Source organism: Paramormyrops kingsleyae, chromosome 13, assembly GCF_048594095.1.
Source record: "Paramormyrops kingsleyae isolate MSU_618 chromosome 13, PKINGS_0.4, whole genome shotgun sequence".
Taxonomy (NCBI): Eukaryota; Metazoa; Chordata; class Actinopteri; order Osteoglossiformes; family Mormyridae; genus Paramormyrops; species Paramormyrops kingsleyae.
In genome coordinates this window covers 7,775,256-7,791,252 of record NC_132809.1, presented here as the reverse complement: position 1 = coordinate 7,791,252, position 15,997 = coordinate 7,775,256, and the positions used below count along the sequence as shown (strand labels likewise).

At 44.2% G+C, this 15,997-nt stretch overlaps 1 long non-coding RNA gene across 1 annotated transcript in view; it reads left to right on the top strand.

Moving 5' to 3' along the window:
• The first annotated feature begins 4,538 nt into the window (after positions 1-4,538).
• The window catches only part of LOC140578148 (uncharacterized), a 103,209-nt gene continuing 91,750 nt past the window's right edge, over positions 4,539-15,997 (top strand). The window contains exon 1 of the long non-coding RNA XR_011982166.1: positions 4,539-4,718. This is a non-coding gene — a long non-coding RNA (uncharacterized lncRNA). The remainder of the gene's footprint in view (positions 4,719-15,997) is intronic.

Genomic DNA, 15,997 nt, shown 5'->3' with positions numbered 1-15,997 from the left:
ACTGCACGCCGTTTGTCAGAGATGGCCACAGTAGGATGGTCCTCACTGCCTCCTATCCCAATAAATATTGTGTTGCGTGGGCAGCTTTTATTAGGACCGGTGGTCTAATTATGACGTTTGCGACTTACCTTCTTACCCGCTAATGAGTACAATCCCTCACTGAAAGACACGTATATCTGATCGTTAAACGTTTACGGCTAAATATAATTACAGACCTATTCACAATATTTATATTGCGTTTGTGTCGCAAGCAGTTACTCACAAAAGTAACCCACTAAAGATAGAGGTGGAAAGTTCACGTCCACAAAGTACAAATCCAGACCAAACTTTTGTTTCAACGAACCAGCTGAGTTCTCTGTGACTGTGACTCTATATGATAAACTGGTTGGTTGAAACAAAATCTTCGTGTGGATTTGTACATTCTGGACTTGAACTTTTTGAGTACCTTCCCCAACTCTGGTTGCAAGTAATGCAAACATAAATAGCCATTTCAAACGTAAAGTGGATGAGGGGAAAAGGATACCCCCCCCCCCCCCAAGGATAATAATGTCTGGAGGTAGCTTTTTTGACCCCCCCTATCTGTTTCTGTTGTGTATTATTCTGACACAGCTCAGATCATCCTTCTGTGGAGTGAATTTGGTGGGGAAGGCGGTCCCTGTATTTGCTTCAGGCCAACAATGATCCACATCTTGATGTGAAAATTACTTTTCTGTTCGAAGGGGGGTCACAGGAACTGGCCGTGGGCCTATTGATCCAGAAGTCAGGATTTCTGCTCTCGGGGGGAACCCAGAGGTTCCCTTGAAATCAAGCCTGTCCTCAGACTGTCCCGGAAACCACAGCACGCTGCTGGACCGCGTGTGCTGTATGCTTTGAAATCTCTGTTTGGGTGGCTGGCAAACACAGGGAGCATTTCACTGGCGCAGAGGCCAGTCACGGTCCCATCAGTCTGCAGTACTTTCAGACCCGCACTGATTATTCCCATTTAGTTCTCCGACTGCGCAAGGCTGGTACCTTCAGAGCACGTCTGGGGAACAGCCCTTAGTAAAACCATCTAATCCTATCGCCCAGCAACTGTTTTGTAATGGTTTTTTTAAATATAAGCACCCCTTCACTACTCCCTGATCCTGGTCAAACTGGCCGCTGTCCTTCATTGTCTATAAAAAAAGGAGGAGAAGCATTCACACACATCAGATATTAAGGCCGCGTTGCCTCAGGACCTCCGGGGTGTCTGGCTCCCTGCCTGCGTAGAACACAGTGTATTTGTGTGCGTCTGTCCGTGTTGTTGTGAAAATATTTATTCCCAAACTTAGTGCTGAGAAAATATTGCAGGAATGCATTGCGATTTCGTTTTGCTATTTTAACAGGGATCTCAGACTTACTTTTTGCACAGCGTGAGATCACCAGTAGTTGTTATTTTGATGGAACTAGAGAGCGAGGAGACAGAGAGTGGGTTCAGTCCTTCGCTTTGTTCCTGTCTTCCTCTTGGAGGAGAGCGGCAGCTTTTATTCTCTTTTCAGGTTTTTTTTCCCAACTCTCTTGCTCTGTCCAGGGAGTCATTATTGCTTTGGTAAATATTTCATAGTCCTCAATTCTTCAGCACAAATCCACCTGACAACTGACTCTCATTTCTGTCCACAAACGCAAGAAATAAATAAATCAAATGAAAAAGGCTGCCTCTCCAGAGGTCCCCTCCTGAAATTTACATTCAGGTTGATCCATAACGTTCTTTTCTCTTTTCCCCTTCTTGTGGGCTTTTACAGAGCTCGCCGTTTTAAAGGGGGGATTCTCTGGCTGTTGTCAAATCTGTGCCCAACATCGCTTTGGTTTTTGAGGCTTCTGAATCCGCTCTTTTTTTGGGTAGTTGAAAGGCAGAGGTTCAGAGGCAGCTATGTTTGAGAGGAAAGCAAGAGAGGATATGAATACTAACCCTCTCCATTCTCCTCAGTCTGACCTTGAAGAGCCCAGCAAAGAGATCTGCCTCCCAGCCTCACCTGCTCACTCCTTACTGGATCACACTGGGAGACATGGGAGGGGGGTAGGTTAACCAGCACCTGCAGGACGTGCCCAATTGGGTCTTTCTCTTGAAAATTTCTTGACAAATGCCTGTAAGCCGTGTGGTCGATTTATCGCCACTGAAGCAGCAACATTGTTTACAGACCATGGAACACACACTACTGTGCAGACGTCTCGAAAGTTATGTTTCAATGATCTTCATGTTGGTGTAAAACTATTATATTATGTCTTTAAAAGTGTGCTACTTTAACCATTTCCTAACCTCTCCTAAAATGACCTCAATATTTGCAGCAACCATCCAATACACCAATATTTTTTGTCTTAACCACTAGCACACCTTGTTTGGCTAATCAAAACCTCATTGAGTTATTTAACCAGTTAAGGTAATTGACTAGGTGAGCTGGTGGTGAAATGCAACAAACATGGAATGGCTGGGGTGCCCCTGAGGAGGCAACCAAAGCGATGTTTGTCTAGACATACAGCAAGACATCAGTAACTTTTTTAACGAACAAAAGAAATTCCTGTTAGTTTTTATTGTGTTATTGTTATTCTCAATTTGCATATGTTCTAATGTTCAATTGTATTTTTTATTCTGAACAAATATATGCTTACCAGGTAAATAGCTTTAAACCTTTCCTTTGCCTATGACTTCTGCACAGTACTATACATGTAGCACATAGTGGCCAATGTTTAGTCCTTCTTTGCAACGTCCTCTAGTCAGTCTACAGCAGGGGTGGGTAATCTCATCCAGAAAGGACCGCTGGGTATGCGGGTTTTCACTGATTGGCTGAAAAGTCCTCACACCTGGGTTTGAACAGCTGACCAAAAGGTAACCCCAAAACCTGCATACACACCGGCCCTTTGCGGATAAGACTGCCCACCCCTGGTCTACAGGCTCATTAACCCTCATTAGAGTTTTTCACCAGTATTCTCAGTACAGACTGATGTCTGGCTATTCAACCCCATTTAAGGAAACGATGATCATATCTATTCAGTTTTAAAATACCTAATTATAAATATTTTGTTGTGAAAATTACCCTCATTGTCAGATTTAGAAGCCACACTTGAGAACAGAAGGCATCTCAGAATCGGATACCTGCGCTTGTATCCTGGAGAGAAGCCCCTGGAAGTAATATGGGCCTTTTTGGTTGTACAGGCGGTTCTGTGTTAATTGCCTGGGGGGGGAGGGGGGTTGTGGCACAAATCAAGTGCAGAAGCTGGACTGACACACCAGAGTTTAGCACCTTGACCGCAGGACTACAGGTAGCCTGCAAAAGAGAGCAGCCGTCGCCCCAGGCCAACGATCCTCACATTAACCACAGACAAGGCCTAACAGCCAAACGACATCTCATGTCATGCAGCACTCATTTCTTTGGGGGGGGGGGGGTGGCGGGGGCGGGGGGCGGGTGGGGGGGGGGGGAGTAGCTCTTAAAATCTGAGCACAGCGACTCTGGGCTAGCATTGCTCGCTAGATCGTTTGCAAGAAGTTGCCGGAAGAGGATCCGGATGAGCTCACGCTGTATTCCTGCCATAAAATTCAATTGCAACTCAGTAACTAACTTTGGTAAGACACATTCTAGGGGTATTTTGCACCAATTTAGAGTGTTTTTCTCTGTGTCTCTTTTGCTCTCCTTGTGAGACAGAATACATTCTTTACATTTGCTGTTTACCAAAGTCCAATAGTGTTGCTTGCTGATTATGAAGCAGCTCCTGATTTTTTTTTGTAAATAAAACGCTCTAGTGTAGAACAGTAGGCTCTGAATGTAATGAAAATATTGATTTTAATTTTCCAGATTCTATGCACCCCCCATCTCTTGAGGTTGATGCGTATGGAAGCCCAGTGGTGCCAAACTTGTGGATCACTAACGTTCTCTTGCTCCTGCAGTCACTGTTTTCCTCCAGACCTGGTATTTGTGCACAGAAAAATGTACAAAAATGCACTGGATTCTTTTTTGAAGGGTCTGTTGGGTTCTCGTTACTACACCGTTACCTATAGTTTGTGATGCGTTTATGATATATGACATATTTTCTAATTTCACTTTCACTTTTTCACATTAAAAGTGGAGACAATCATTAACTCATAGCTATTACATACATAAACGTGGGTGTTTTGTTTTCATACCATCATAACTTCTAGACATTTCACTGTAAGACAGTATTTAAAAAAGTAATGAGGATGGAAGCTTAATAGCAATCAACAGGAGACATATCTGTTTTGTTTTTGAACTCATTTTTGAGGGCTGGGACGGAGGGGGGGGACCTCATGCCCACCCAGTTGGGTACCTCACATTCCCAGTAGGTCAGAGAAAAACAGATAAACAGCATGAAGAGCAGCCAGAAAATATCCGGGACGAGATAATGAGCGCCAAGGGACAGGGTATTCTGGTCATTGTATGTAAATCTGAAACCTCTGTTGACGTCAAAAGGCTCTTTAATGGTCAGAAGCTGAAGGCACTATTTGTATCATGAATGTCTTGCACTGGGCCAATCCATAACACCCGGTTACAGTTTGGGTAACTCATCAAATGAGTAGAAGCATTGATACTGGGCGAAAGAAGATTTAATAGTACTGTCAAAGTGATATTGTTTATGCAGCAGCCCAAATAAATCCATTCTTTTTCTGAGACTTTACCACAGTAAATTGTGGAGGAGCAACTTCATTGTGGAGTTCTACTTCAGCGATGGATCCCTGCCAAATGCAGGCCGTGAGTAAATCATATTGGAGCTGTAACACTGGGCCAGATCAGTACTCTAGAAATCGAACTGCTTGTGTTTCTCTGCTCCCATTTCCTCACTGCAATCTCTGTGTTATTAAGAAAATTCTAGAATGCATGGGAGGTAGCAGCTTTGAGGCCAAGTTGATTTCGGGTGCTGTGGTGTGCGCTGGGGTCAGCAGGTTGAGATCACTCAGACTGACTGAACACAAGCCTAATGTATATCAGTGCACCACGCTGTCTGTCTCGCGTCCAGTCCCCCCCCAATCCCCCCCCCCCCCCCGCCTGCTAGGGGACTTCCAAGCTCAGAGGACTAAAGCAACTCGATTCTCCTGGCTTCTGTCACTGGCAGCCTTAAACAGCCACAAACCAAAGGGAATAAAGAATGTTCCCTGCTCTGTTAGGACATAATGACTAATATATGAAGGTCGCCGGGAAAATGTTTTCTATGCACTCGGCGTCATTTTGATTCCTTTTAACTGGTGCAGCTTTGATTTAAGTTCATTTACTGAACGTTCCCATTTTATAATGCTGGTTGGTGACCGAACAGCGGAGATGAGGTAACGGCATGGCTGCGACGCTGCCAAGCATTTGTTCTCGGATCAAGTATCCAGCTGTATAACTGCTTCAAACAAACATGGAGGATAGGCCCAAAGCCTCAGTGTGTCCCTCCGGTGTCTCCGTTGTTAAGGCCTCGCTGGTATCATGCGGTGTTTCTAGAGTAAAAAAAAAGCCTCCTAAATTGCATCCCACTGAAGGCCTTGCCGATTTAATTTATTCTTAATTCCACCATTTAACCCATACATAATTCATTCCCTCAAACATGGATGCAGATGGTCCATCTCGACATTATCTTTCCTCTAAATTCTACAGCACTAAGAAGATTTTCAATTATTCACAAGATGCCTGAGAATATATACATATATATTATTTCATCCTACTTGCACAGTATGCACAGTCAAAGACCATAAAGATATACAAAATCCTCACTTAGGATATGAATATAAATGCTTGTTATAAATGTGAAGTGACAGCGTATTCAGAGAATACAAATGCATTATGGTCCCTGCTATCCGAGTCTTTCCTCTTAGCATCTTAATTATTCAGAAATGATTCCTTGATTAAAGTTTTACAAAGACTAGCCAGGTCCTATCTGGGCCTCAAATGCACATCCCTGAAAGGAAACATGGAATGACAGCTCGCAGAGAAGTGTTCGACGGAAGCAGCCATGCAGTCCTACAGGACCTACAACACCAGCACAGGTAAACGATGGCACCCAAGATCTGTGTTCCTTTCAAAGAGCGCAGGCCAAACTTAGGGCTACAACTTTATCAACCCATGATTTTACCTCACTTCTCTCTGATGGCTTAGACTGGAACCTTCTGGCTATGTAATGCAGAGTGTGGGTGAGGGTTAGTAGAGAACATTCTCTGTATACAGAGGAGCACTTCAAGACGACCTCTGCGTCACCATGGAACAGTTGGACGACAAGACCCAAAGACTGACAAGTGCTGAAACAGACAAGGTGTTGCGATAAAGCTGTTTTGATCCCAGTGCCTCTGCTTAGAACAGAGGTACAGGTCAAAGTTGTTATCTTTTGGCAGGTACCTCTAGGTCAACGTTTACTTGACGTTCCAGGGCTCAGAAAACGTCAGCAGTCACATACAAATTTTTATTAATGTTCCACTGCGTAGATTTCATCTTATCAAAACGAATCACGATTCACTTGATCCAGTTGCCGACACTCATTTTTTATTTAGACTCATTTTTAATTTAAACTAAACTCTATAAATTCTTCTATATAAAAGTATATTGCTTCAGGTACACGACATGTGAGAGAATAGCCTCAGGGCTGTATGCTGCCGATGTCCCGCTGAGATCTCTCTTCTCTTCCTACTTTCTCATCAGCTTTTCACACTGTAACCCTTCTGAAGTTGCCCTTGGTCTTACATGTGTAGCAGTAATTATAAATGAGGGTAGTAAGATCTGTACAAAACCATCAAACATTTTACAGCTTGCTGCTATTGTAATAAAGATCAATAGACACGATATCAGGCTTCATTTGACGAAGGACTGTTTTCTTTTCTCCGTCGCGACGTGTCTATCGTAGATCTCTTTTTAATTGCCGTCTGCGCACTCCGCTGAGACCTGCCGTCCTCGGCGCTCATCTTGTGAAAAATGTGAAACAATTATACACTCTGCAGATTAAAGTTTTACCCGCCAAGATGTGGCTTTCGAGGGTGCCAACTCTGAGAGATGAGGACTGCGCTGACTGACTCACAGCTGCCAGCCGCTCGCTGGAAGTGCTCGTATTTGACGAGCAAAGGGTATTTGTGGAGGAAGGCTATCGGGGTATGTGAGGAGGTGTTTGATAAAGCGCTGCTCAGATTCGAATAGTATTACTATAGGAGCGTTCTATCAAATATTACTGGAAAACATCTGAGGACCCAAGGCTGTAGCAATGGAGTCAACAGTGGGCGGGACCAAGGCCGTTAATTTAATACATATTGAGGGGGATGTGCCCCCCCCCCCCCCCCCCCCCCGCAATATATATATTATAATTAGTCTTGTGAGCATCATATAAATCCAAAACCAATTATTACTATTTTAAACTCAAAAATAAGCAGAAACCTTGTTGTACAGCGGTACATAATGAAAAATACAAAACGTTCCAAGCTTTTTGCCAAAAGCAAATAAGAACCACGGAATGTTTATCGTTATTATTTCCAAGGTCCCATATTTTAACCAATGGGGTTATGCTTTATCTATTAAACATCCATGTAACTTCCAAATACTTATCCACAGCAAAGGGGCTGCAGCCTATCCTAGCTACTGCAGAGTACAAAGCAGAGGAATCTGGAGGGAGACCAGGAACGGTTGTGTGTAGTAATGTAGTAATGGAAGCAAACAGACAGTGCTTGGGCTTTGAATTTTAATTAACACCCTGAACAGAGAGGCTTGTGGATGTGGCACCATAACACAAACCACACTCAAGATTAATGTCTTAACTCTCTCAGACTAATGACAGGTATGATCTAGACTAATTTGTAGCAGTTATTAAAGCACGCCACAAAAAAGTCCTAAATTGCGTGCTTCTGCACATGCATCTGTATTTATAATTTGGTGTTTATCTAATTCCCCGTAATTCCTAAATACGTCCCAAAAATAATGCGTACATCTACACTCACCTAAAGGATTATTAGGAACACCATACTAATACGGTGTTTGACCCCCTTTCGCCTTCAGAACTGCCTTAATTCTACGTGGCATTGATTCAACAAGGTGCTGAAAGCATTCTTTAGAAATGTTGGCCCATATTGATAGGATAGCATCTTGCAGTTGATGGAGATTTGTGGGATGCACATCCAGGGCACGAAGCTCCCGTTCCACCACTTCCAAAGATGCTCTATTGGGTTGAGATCTGGTGACTGTGGGGGCCATTTTAGTACAGTGAACTCATTGTCATGTTCAAGAAACCAATTTGAAATGATTCGAGCTTTGTGACATGGTGCATTATCCTGCTGGAAGTAGCCATCAGAGGATGGGTACATGGTGGTCATAAAGGGATGGACATGGTCAGAAACAATGCTCAGGTAGGCCGTGGCATTTAAACGATGCCCAACTGGCACTAAGGGGCCTAAAGTGTGCCAAGAAAACATCCCCCACACCATTACACCACCACCACCAGCCTGCACAGTGGTAACAAGGCATGATGGATCCATGTTCTCATTCTGTTTACGCCAAATTCTGACTACCATTTGAATGTCTCAACAGAAATCGAGACTCATCAGACCAGGCAACATTTTTCCAGTCTTCAACTGTCCAATTTTGGTACCCGGTGGGGTCTTCTGCTGTTGTAGTCCATCCGCCTCAATGTTGTGCATGTTGTGGCTTCACAAATGCTTTGCTGCATACCTCGGTTGTAACGAGTGGTTATTTCAGTCAAAGTTGCTCTTCTATCAGCTTGAATCAGTCGGGCCATTCTCCTCTGACCTCTAGCATCAACAAGGCATTTTCGCCCACAGGACTGCCACATACTGGATGTTTTTCCCTTTGCACACCATTCTTTGTAAACCCTAGAAATGGTTGTGCGTGAAAATCGCAGTAACTGAGCAGATTGTGAAATACTCAGACCGGCCTGTCTGGCACCAACAACCATGCCACGGTCAAAATTGCTTAAATCACCTTTTTTTCCCATTCTGACATTCAGTTTGGAGTTCAGGAGATTGTCTTGACCAGGACCACACCCCTAAATGCATTGAAGCAACTGCCATGTGATTGGTTGATTAGATAATTGCATTAATGAGAAATTGAACAGGTGTTCCTAATAATCCTTTAGGTGAGTGTATAAGGGTTCGATTCCAAGCTCTTAAAATGTTTAAACATTGCGTTACTTTGTTAAGTCACCTGCGAGCATTCTGTCTTGGTAGGGGACATTTCACTGTACTGTGCATTCAATATGTTATTGCAAAAGTTCAAATTAATGATAAACTCAGGAAGAAAGTGAAGAACTGACTTTTAGAAGCATTTAGGAGCATTTAGAAACAGCAGTTTTATGATTGTGCAGCAGTGAGTTAATCTCACGCCGCCACATATTTACAGTGTGTTGGTATTTTAAAATTCAAGTCCGCCTGATTCCTGCACCAGTTGAATCTCATTTCTGTTCCATGCTGTATTTAACGCTATTTTCTGCAGTATGGAAGGAGGCCCTCGTGTGCTGTCTGTGATTTACAGGTACGTTTCAGGGCATGGGGTGTCTAACCCTGTGGGGAGGCTTCGAAATGAGTGGAAGGTGCATTTCAATTAAAGTAATGAATGAGTGATACTTCGGCTTAATACGTCTAAACGCATTTGACTTGTGCACCGTTGGTGGAAACCTGCAGGAGCCTGACCGTCCACCCAGGCCTACCCTTCAGAGTTATGTCAAGCTCAGCCCTGCAGCTCTCTTGGACCCTAGGTCCAGCCCCTCCCTGAGGACAACATGCATGGACCCCCTGTGCGCTACTTGGGTCTGAAATAAATGTATTATTATTATTGCTATTATGTGACAACAAAGCATTGCATAAATAACTTGACGGTTTTCAAAATTGTCTTTTGAATCTAGTGTAAGTAATACTTGGAGGACATTAAGGTCAGGTGCATCTGCCCCCCTTAACATAACAACTGGCCCCAGTCTGCCCCCCCCCCCCCCCCCAGCTGAGATGGTCTAGAATCATCAATTCATCAATCAGTGTTAAGAAAATGAATCAATCAGAAAATTTGTCTTTGGTTGGGATCCATATTCTAAGGAATACAATATTTATGTTATTACTTACTTATAATATGTGAACATTTTATGGTGTAGGTCATAGTACAGGAACAACAATGAACAAAATAACAAAATATTAAATTCTGACCTGCAGGTGGAATTCCCCTTTAAAAGTTTGTGAATATCTGCAAACTGACATGCACACAAAAAAACCCTGGACAAAAATCGTTTTTCTTCTCGTCATGTCTTTCTTAAATGATTTCTTCTGCTGTTCAAGGGAAACAATCTTTTTAAAAGCTCTTTGGTCATGACATGCTACTTAAAGGCCAAAATACTAATATGTCAAACAGCGCATGTCGAAGTAGTTGTAAACTGTTCAAAATTTTATCTCTTGTATTCTCTTGGGTGCAATATTATTCTGCTCCTATTGCAAAGTCATGAGTCGGGGTCATTTAGCAATGCTAGACATAGTTTTATTGATCTACTTTGAACTAGTAAATGTATGTTTAGGAGCTCTCTGCTGTCTGTACCCTGGCCAGAAAATGTACGTTGAGCAGGTGGGTATATTGAAGGAGAGGCTTCATACCCTGTTGAAGTTATCAGGCTTCATAACTGTGAAATTAAATGTCCTTATTGCATTTTTGCTCATTGCCTTTCTTGTCCTCCTTTTGATCCAACATTATGGCTAACCCCCCCCCCCCCCACACACTTTATGACACATGGGCAACAGCGACCCAGGAGGTCATCATATTTTTGTGGACTCTCCAAAACGCTTGACTCACCACTAAATAAAAGCTGTTTATCCCAGAGGTTACACAAGTCGAGGGTTGGGTTGGGGTAGGACTGGAAACACAAGCTGACAAACACAAGCTATTTAGACGCGTCTGGAAAATATCAGAAAGCGGTAGAAACCGTACAGTGTGGGTTTATGACTCTTTTGTTTAAAAATAAAAGATTAGTCTGATTTATGGGCAATGCTTCTGACTGTGGTCCCTAAGTCGCACAGCATACTTGGGTACCAGCTTCTCATTCTTTTTTTTAATTTTTATTGTTTATATCTTGTCAGGGGGTTACATATAATGTGAGAATACAGGAGTCTGCTCAAAAGACCTTACAGCACCAGCTGGTCTGCTCAACAGTCAAGCTCTGCTTTATTATATATGTGCTTGTGCATTCATGGGGCCCCAAGAGACCCCAAGTAATTACTGCACATTCAACAGTCTGCTTTGTGCTGCCCTGGGGACCACAGTTAAGTAAAGGACACATCAGTCTCTCCTTCGCGCACCTTATACGTTCCTGAGGAAGCACCTGTTCTTGACGTGTTGGGTAGCTCTGGTGAAAGGCTCTGGAGGGCAGTGTCCTCCGGTAACGTGACCAGGGCTTGACATGCTTGATCTGCACCAGTTTCCATGTGGCCCCCTGCCCCGTGTGGCCTGCTGGAAAAGCTTTTATTAATGACATTTTAATTGGATCTCACCAAATACGTAAAATGTGACTTAATTTTGTTTTTCATTTTCAAAACAGATGTCCCTTGTAATCCCTGTAAACCGATCTACAGTTGTATATTTCATCTGAAGCCATTCGCCGGCCCAGAGAGCACCAAAACTGATCCCTGAGAAGCGAAACCATGTGTTGCTTTCAGTTTTCCCGCTGTGGATTGGGCCGCTCCACGAAGGCTGTCCCCAGGCCTGCGGATCCACAGCACATTATGTCTGGCTTCACACTGTCACTTCTCTATTTTATGTCCACTGGTGGCTGAGTGTGATGAGATAAGGAGGGACCTCACCCTGTGCAGCTGCACCAAATCCAGTAAAATACGGAGGACTCATCTAGCAGTGCTTGAGTACCAAACAATGCTGTTAAATGTCGCAGTCAGACTCAACTTCTTGAGCGTGTGCAACTGTTACGGGTTCTGTACTCTGTCCCTGATTATGTCTTCATCTGCTAAACTACGCCTGCTCTCATGTGGTCTCAACCACTATTTGATATCCCCGATTAATAACCAGAAATACAGAAAAAAAAAATATTTTCCATCTTGGGCACTGTGGTGCTGCGAGTTGAATCAAAGCCCAGTTTTGCTATTAAAGAAAATCTGTTCTTAAGGAGGAAAAAAAACATGCTGTGAAGATAAAAGGGGCTGTGAGGGCTGTCTTACTTGATCATTTATTACATGTTTTATGGTAATTTTGAAATGATTGGGGCCCGCATGTTCTAAATCACAGCTGAAATCCTTTCCTCTGCTTAGTACATTTAGTACATTAAAAGACAAGGACTTGGACGTATTTTCAACACACAGAACAGTTGTTGCTCGTGTAGCCGTGGTTTTGGGCTGCATTAACGTGCAAACATCTGTCGCCGGCCATGCCATCGGAGCTGAAAACAGAGGAACGGGAGAAATGGTCTCCATGCTCATGCCTTGGTTTTGCGGGTCTTGTCTATTTCTGACACGTTCTAGTCTTTCCGACACTTAAGCAGCAGTCATTGTCTTCTCATAAAGAAAGCAAGCACTCTGCTCTGGCATGTTAATCTCCATCCATTGGCAGTGGCATTGCATTTGTCACGAATTTCTGTGACAGGGATATGAGTTCATTTAACTTCCAGATTTTTGGAGGGAGGGTTTCGTGCTGGATGGAGCTTAGTCTTGTTCTAACGGACAGGTGGAAGGACTTAGGTTTTGATTTAGTGTAGGTAATCTCCAGTTCACCCCCACACACACATACGCTCACGCTATTATTATACCCTAAATGAAAGCTACAATACTTGCATTCCTTGGGTTTCATAGAGTTTCCCTCCTAGGTACACCCTTCATAGCAGAACAATCTTTTGGGATTTGCCTCAGGTTTTTTAATGGGACACTTCCAGTACACCGATATCACAGATTATACAGATTCTAGCACAAACTCCATGCTGATTTCAGCCAATGAAGTTGAGCCATTGTTTAGCAGCTGATTGGTTCTGGAGGAGCGTGGCACTGGCTCAGAGTTACCTGTGACCAAAGGGTGTCGACCTTTCAGTTTGCCTAGGATGTGAAAGCCAGTCTGGTTTGAAGTTTCACGGTGCCCCTGCAATACTGACTCTGCCACTCTTGTTGAGATTATGGTTTTCTCATCACAGAAAAGCCTGTCTTACTTTACGGGATGAATTACCTCCTGGCCAAAGTTTGGCGGACGGTTTCTCCCACTGTTGTATTTTTGGCAGTTTTGATAATGCTGTAGACCCAAGTCAGGCTTGAGGTTATGTTTGCAAATCACAGGCTTTGGAAAATGACCAGTATTTATAGCTGGTCTCTAATGTAATTCCCTGAGTTCCCCTCCCGCAGACAACACTGTGTTGAATGAACATCCTCTATCTACGGCCTGACCAAACACCCAGACCATCCCATCAGATTCATGTCAAGTTCAACCCTGCAGCTCTCTTGGACCCTGGGCCCAGGCCCTCCCTGATCTGGCCTTGTAATGTTTCGGCGGGTAAGGTGCTTGTGCTGGTATAGATATCAGCACAATTGATTTTGCTGGAATGTGTTGTTTAGTTCTCAGTCCGTCTAAAGTGGTTTGGTGGGGCAGATTCTTCGTTGTCGCTGACCTCACAGTGCGCAGTTCATGGGGGTTTTTGCCCCGTAATCAACTTCCCTCCCAGCATAATTAGGCACCCGATATGTGTCTTGCGAATAAGTTTGCCTGCTCGTGTCCCTCCACGGACACCGCGGCTCCTGATAACTAGGCTTCTCATAGGCACTCACAGGCATCGTAATAAAAACGTCCATAAATTCAATTTCGGCCTTAAAAGAAGCAGAAATATTGTTCGAGCGTTTCAGCAAATTAACTCCAGCTCATATGGCTGGGATTCAGTGGCGCTGGTGGAAAGCTGATCTCGCTGCGGTTGACTGTGGACCAGGGACCTCGCCAAGCAAAATAAGGACTTTATTGCTATTCAACATTCATTTGATTGAATTTACCCGAATGGTATGACAGAAAAGTGCGTGTATGTCTGTGTGTGTGTGTGTGTGTGGGTTATGTTTATATTACATTGTGGGGACCAAACCTTCCCCACAATGTAATAAAAACCTGTTATTTTTACATTGTGGAGACCATTTCTCAGGTCCCCACAAAGATCTGTGGATGCAATCAAGAGATAGAAATGAATAGAGTCCCTACAAAGATATAATTACCAACCTGTGTGTGTGTGTGAGTGTGTATTTTTGTTTTTGTAATGTTATACAGAGATCTGTCAGATCATTGCCCAAGGGCCAGGAACAGGTTGTTGGAGTGATATTTCCAGAATGTTCAAATAGCAGCACTCAGCTGCATGGATCACATCCACTTGAAGGGCCTTGATATGAAGCGGTGTGTTTCGGGTCAGGATGGCTCTTTGTATTCAGTTCAGGAACCTGAGGGGGGACCCTGCATCCTGCTTCCTCACAGTTCCCCTCGAGCTCCTCAGTATTCCTCTTGTAGCGTACGAACTTCCACTGGGGCCCTGTGTGGAGCATCATGCGATTGGCCAGCTCCTCGACTAGCGCATCACACGATTGGCCAGCTCTTAGGTCAGAGCATCACACGATTGGCCGGCCCCTCGGCTGGAGCGTCATCCGATTGGCTGGCTCCTTGGCCAGCCGCAGTACATGGCCGTCAGACCACACTGTGATTACGCAGGCCACGGTCCCTCCCCCCCGTTGAAAACTCTCTTTTACTATGCAGTCTAAACCACTTGGGATGCCTCTTTTTAAAAAGGAGCTGTGTATAATTGACTGAGTGTGTGTATATTTAGCATTCTGCGTGCAGTGTGAGTCACTGAAATGAGCGCAGGAGGCCAGTGGGAACCCCATCTTAGCACTGTCCTGGAACATTCACCGCGCTCAACGGCTTTGTTGGGATACTGCTAGGGACGCCGTGTCACTCTGGTTATGCCCCAACCACCAGGGGAGCTGAGGGCACCGGCTGCATGGCCGCTTTCAGTGTTTGGTGCGAGGGCGACCATGGGGGTGCGAGAAGGCAGCGTGCATGGAACTTCATTAGAGGTTTCCTGACAGAGCGGCTTCTCCTCCACCCCCCCCGAGCTGGGGACAGACATGTGGCAGGGAGCCGCGAGACCAGGAGTGCGTGAGCGTGGTGAGGGGACAAGGCGTGCGGAGGGGCGTCTCACCGCTCGTGTGGCAGCTCAGACGGGTGTTGGGGCTCCATGGCCCCGGCGGCGTGTCACTCTCCAGCTTGTCCTGGGCCTCAGACATGAGTAAGCCAAAAATTCTGTTCTATTATGTGCAATTTCCTGTGTTTTATAAGATACTCGGTGATCCCGCAATGATGGTTGGGGTTTTTTTTTCTTCTTTTTTTCTCCTCTTTACCACAGCAAGTCCTTTCTGTGCTTACAGCAATGCTGTATAAATGGAAATCATTATCTGAGAGCCACACATGCCAAAGCCATCTTGGATCCTGGACGTGTTCCTTTTAAGGACAAGACGTCAACATTAAAACAGACTTTCTTTGGTCCTCCTTCCCCACCTAGAAAAAAGCCACCAGCTCACCAGCTCCAGTCGCCTTTAGTGTGATCAGTGACCAGTAGAGAATCTCTGTCTTAAAATCTTCATTGTTTGTTTGTTAGTGCACCCCCCCCCCCAGATAACACGTATTTAGGGGAAATTTGGATACACAATTGCACAAATACAGAGAAGTTGAGATTATGGAAATTTCTCTAATTGCCCAATGCACCCATAGATGTAATTAATAAGGTCATAATACAATGTTCGATTTCGTTTCTGGAAATATCCTGGCTTTGTTGTGCCTGAGTCATATGACAAGACACTGGAGTTTTCCAAATAATGTCATAGCATAGCAGGGTGGCCTTAACAAGGTCCTTTGATGTGAGGAATGTAACAGTACAACATTATGGCAATATCCCTTATCCACTGTGAAAGGAAAATGCTGCAATGTGAGCAGGATTATTTGAACAAGAGGCATTTAAAATTATTGTAGAATGCATTTATTTATCTAGCAGAAACCTTTATCCAATGCAAGGTAAACCTTGA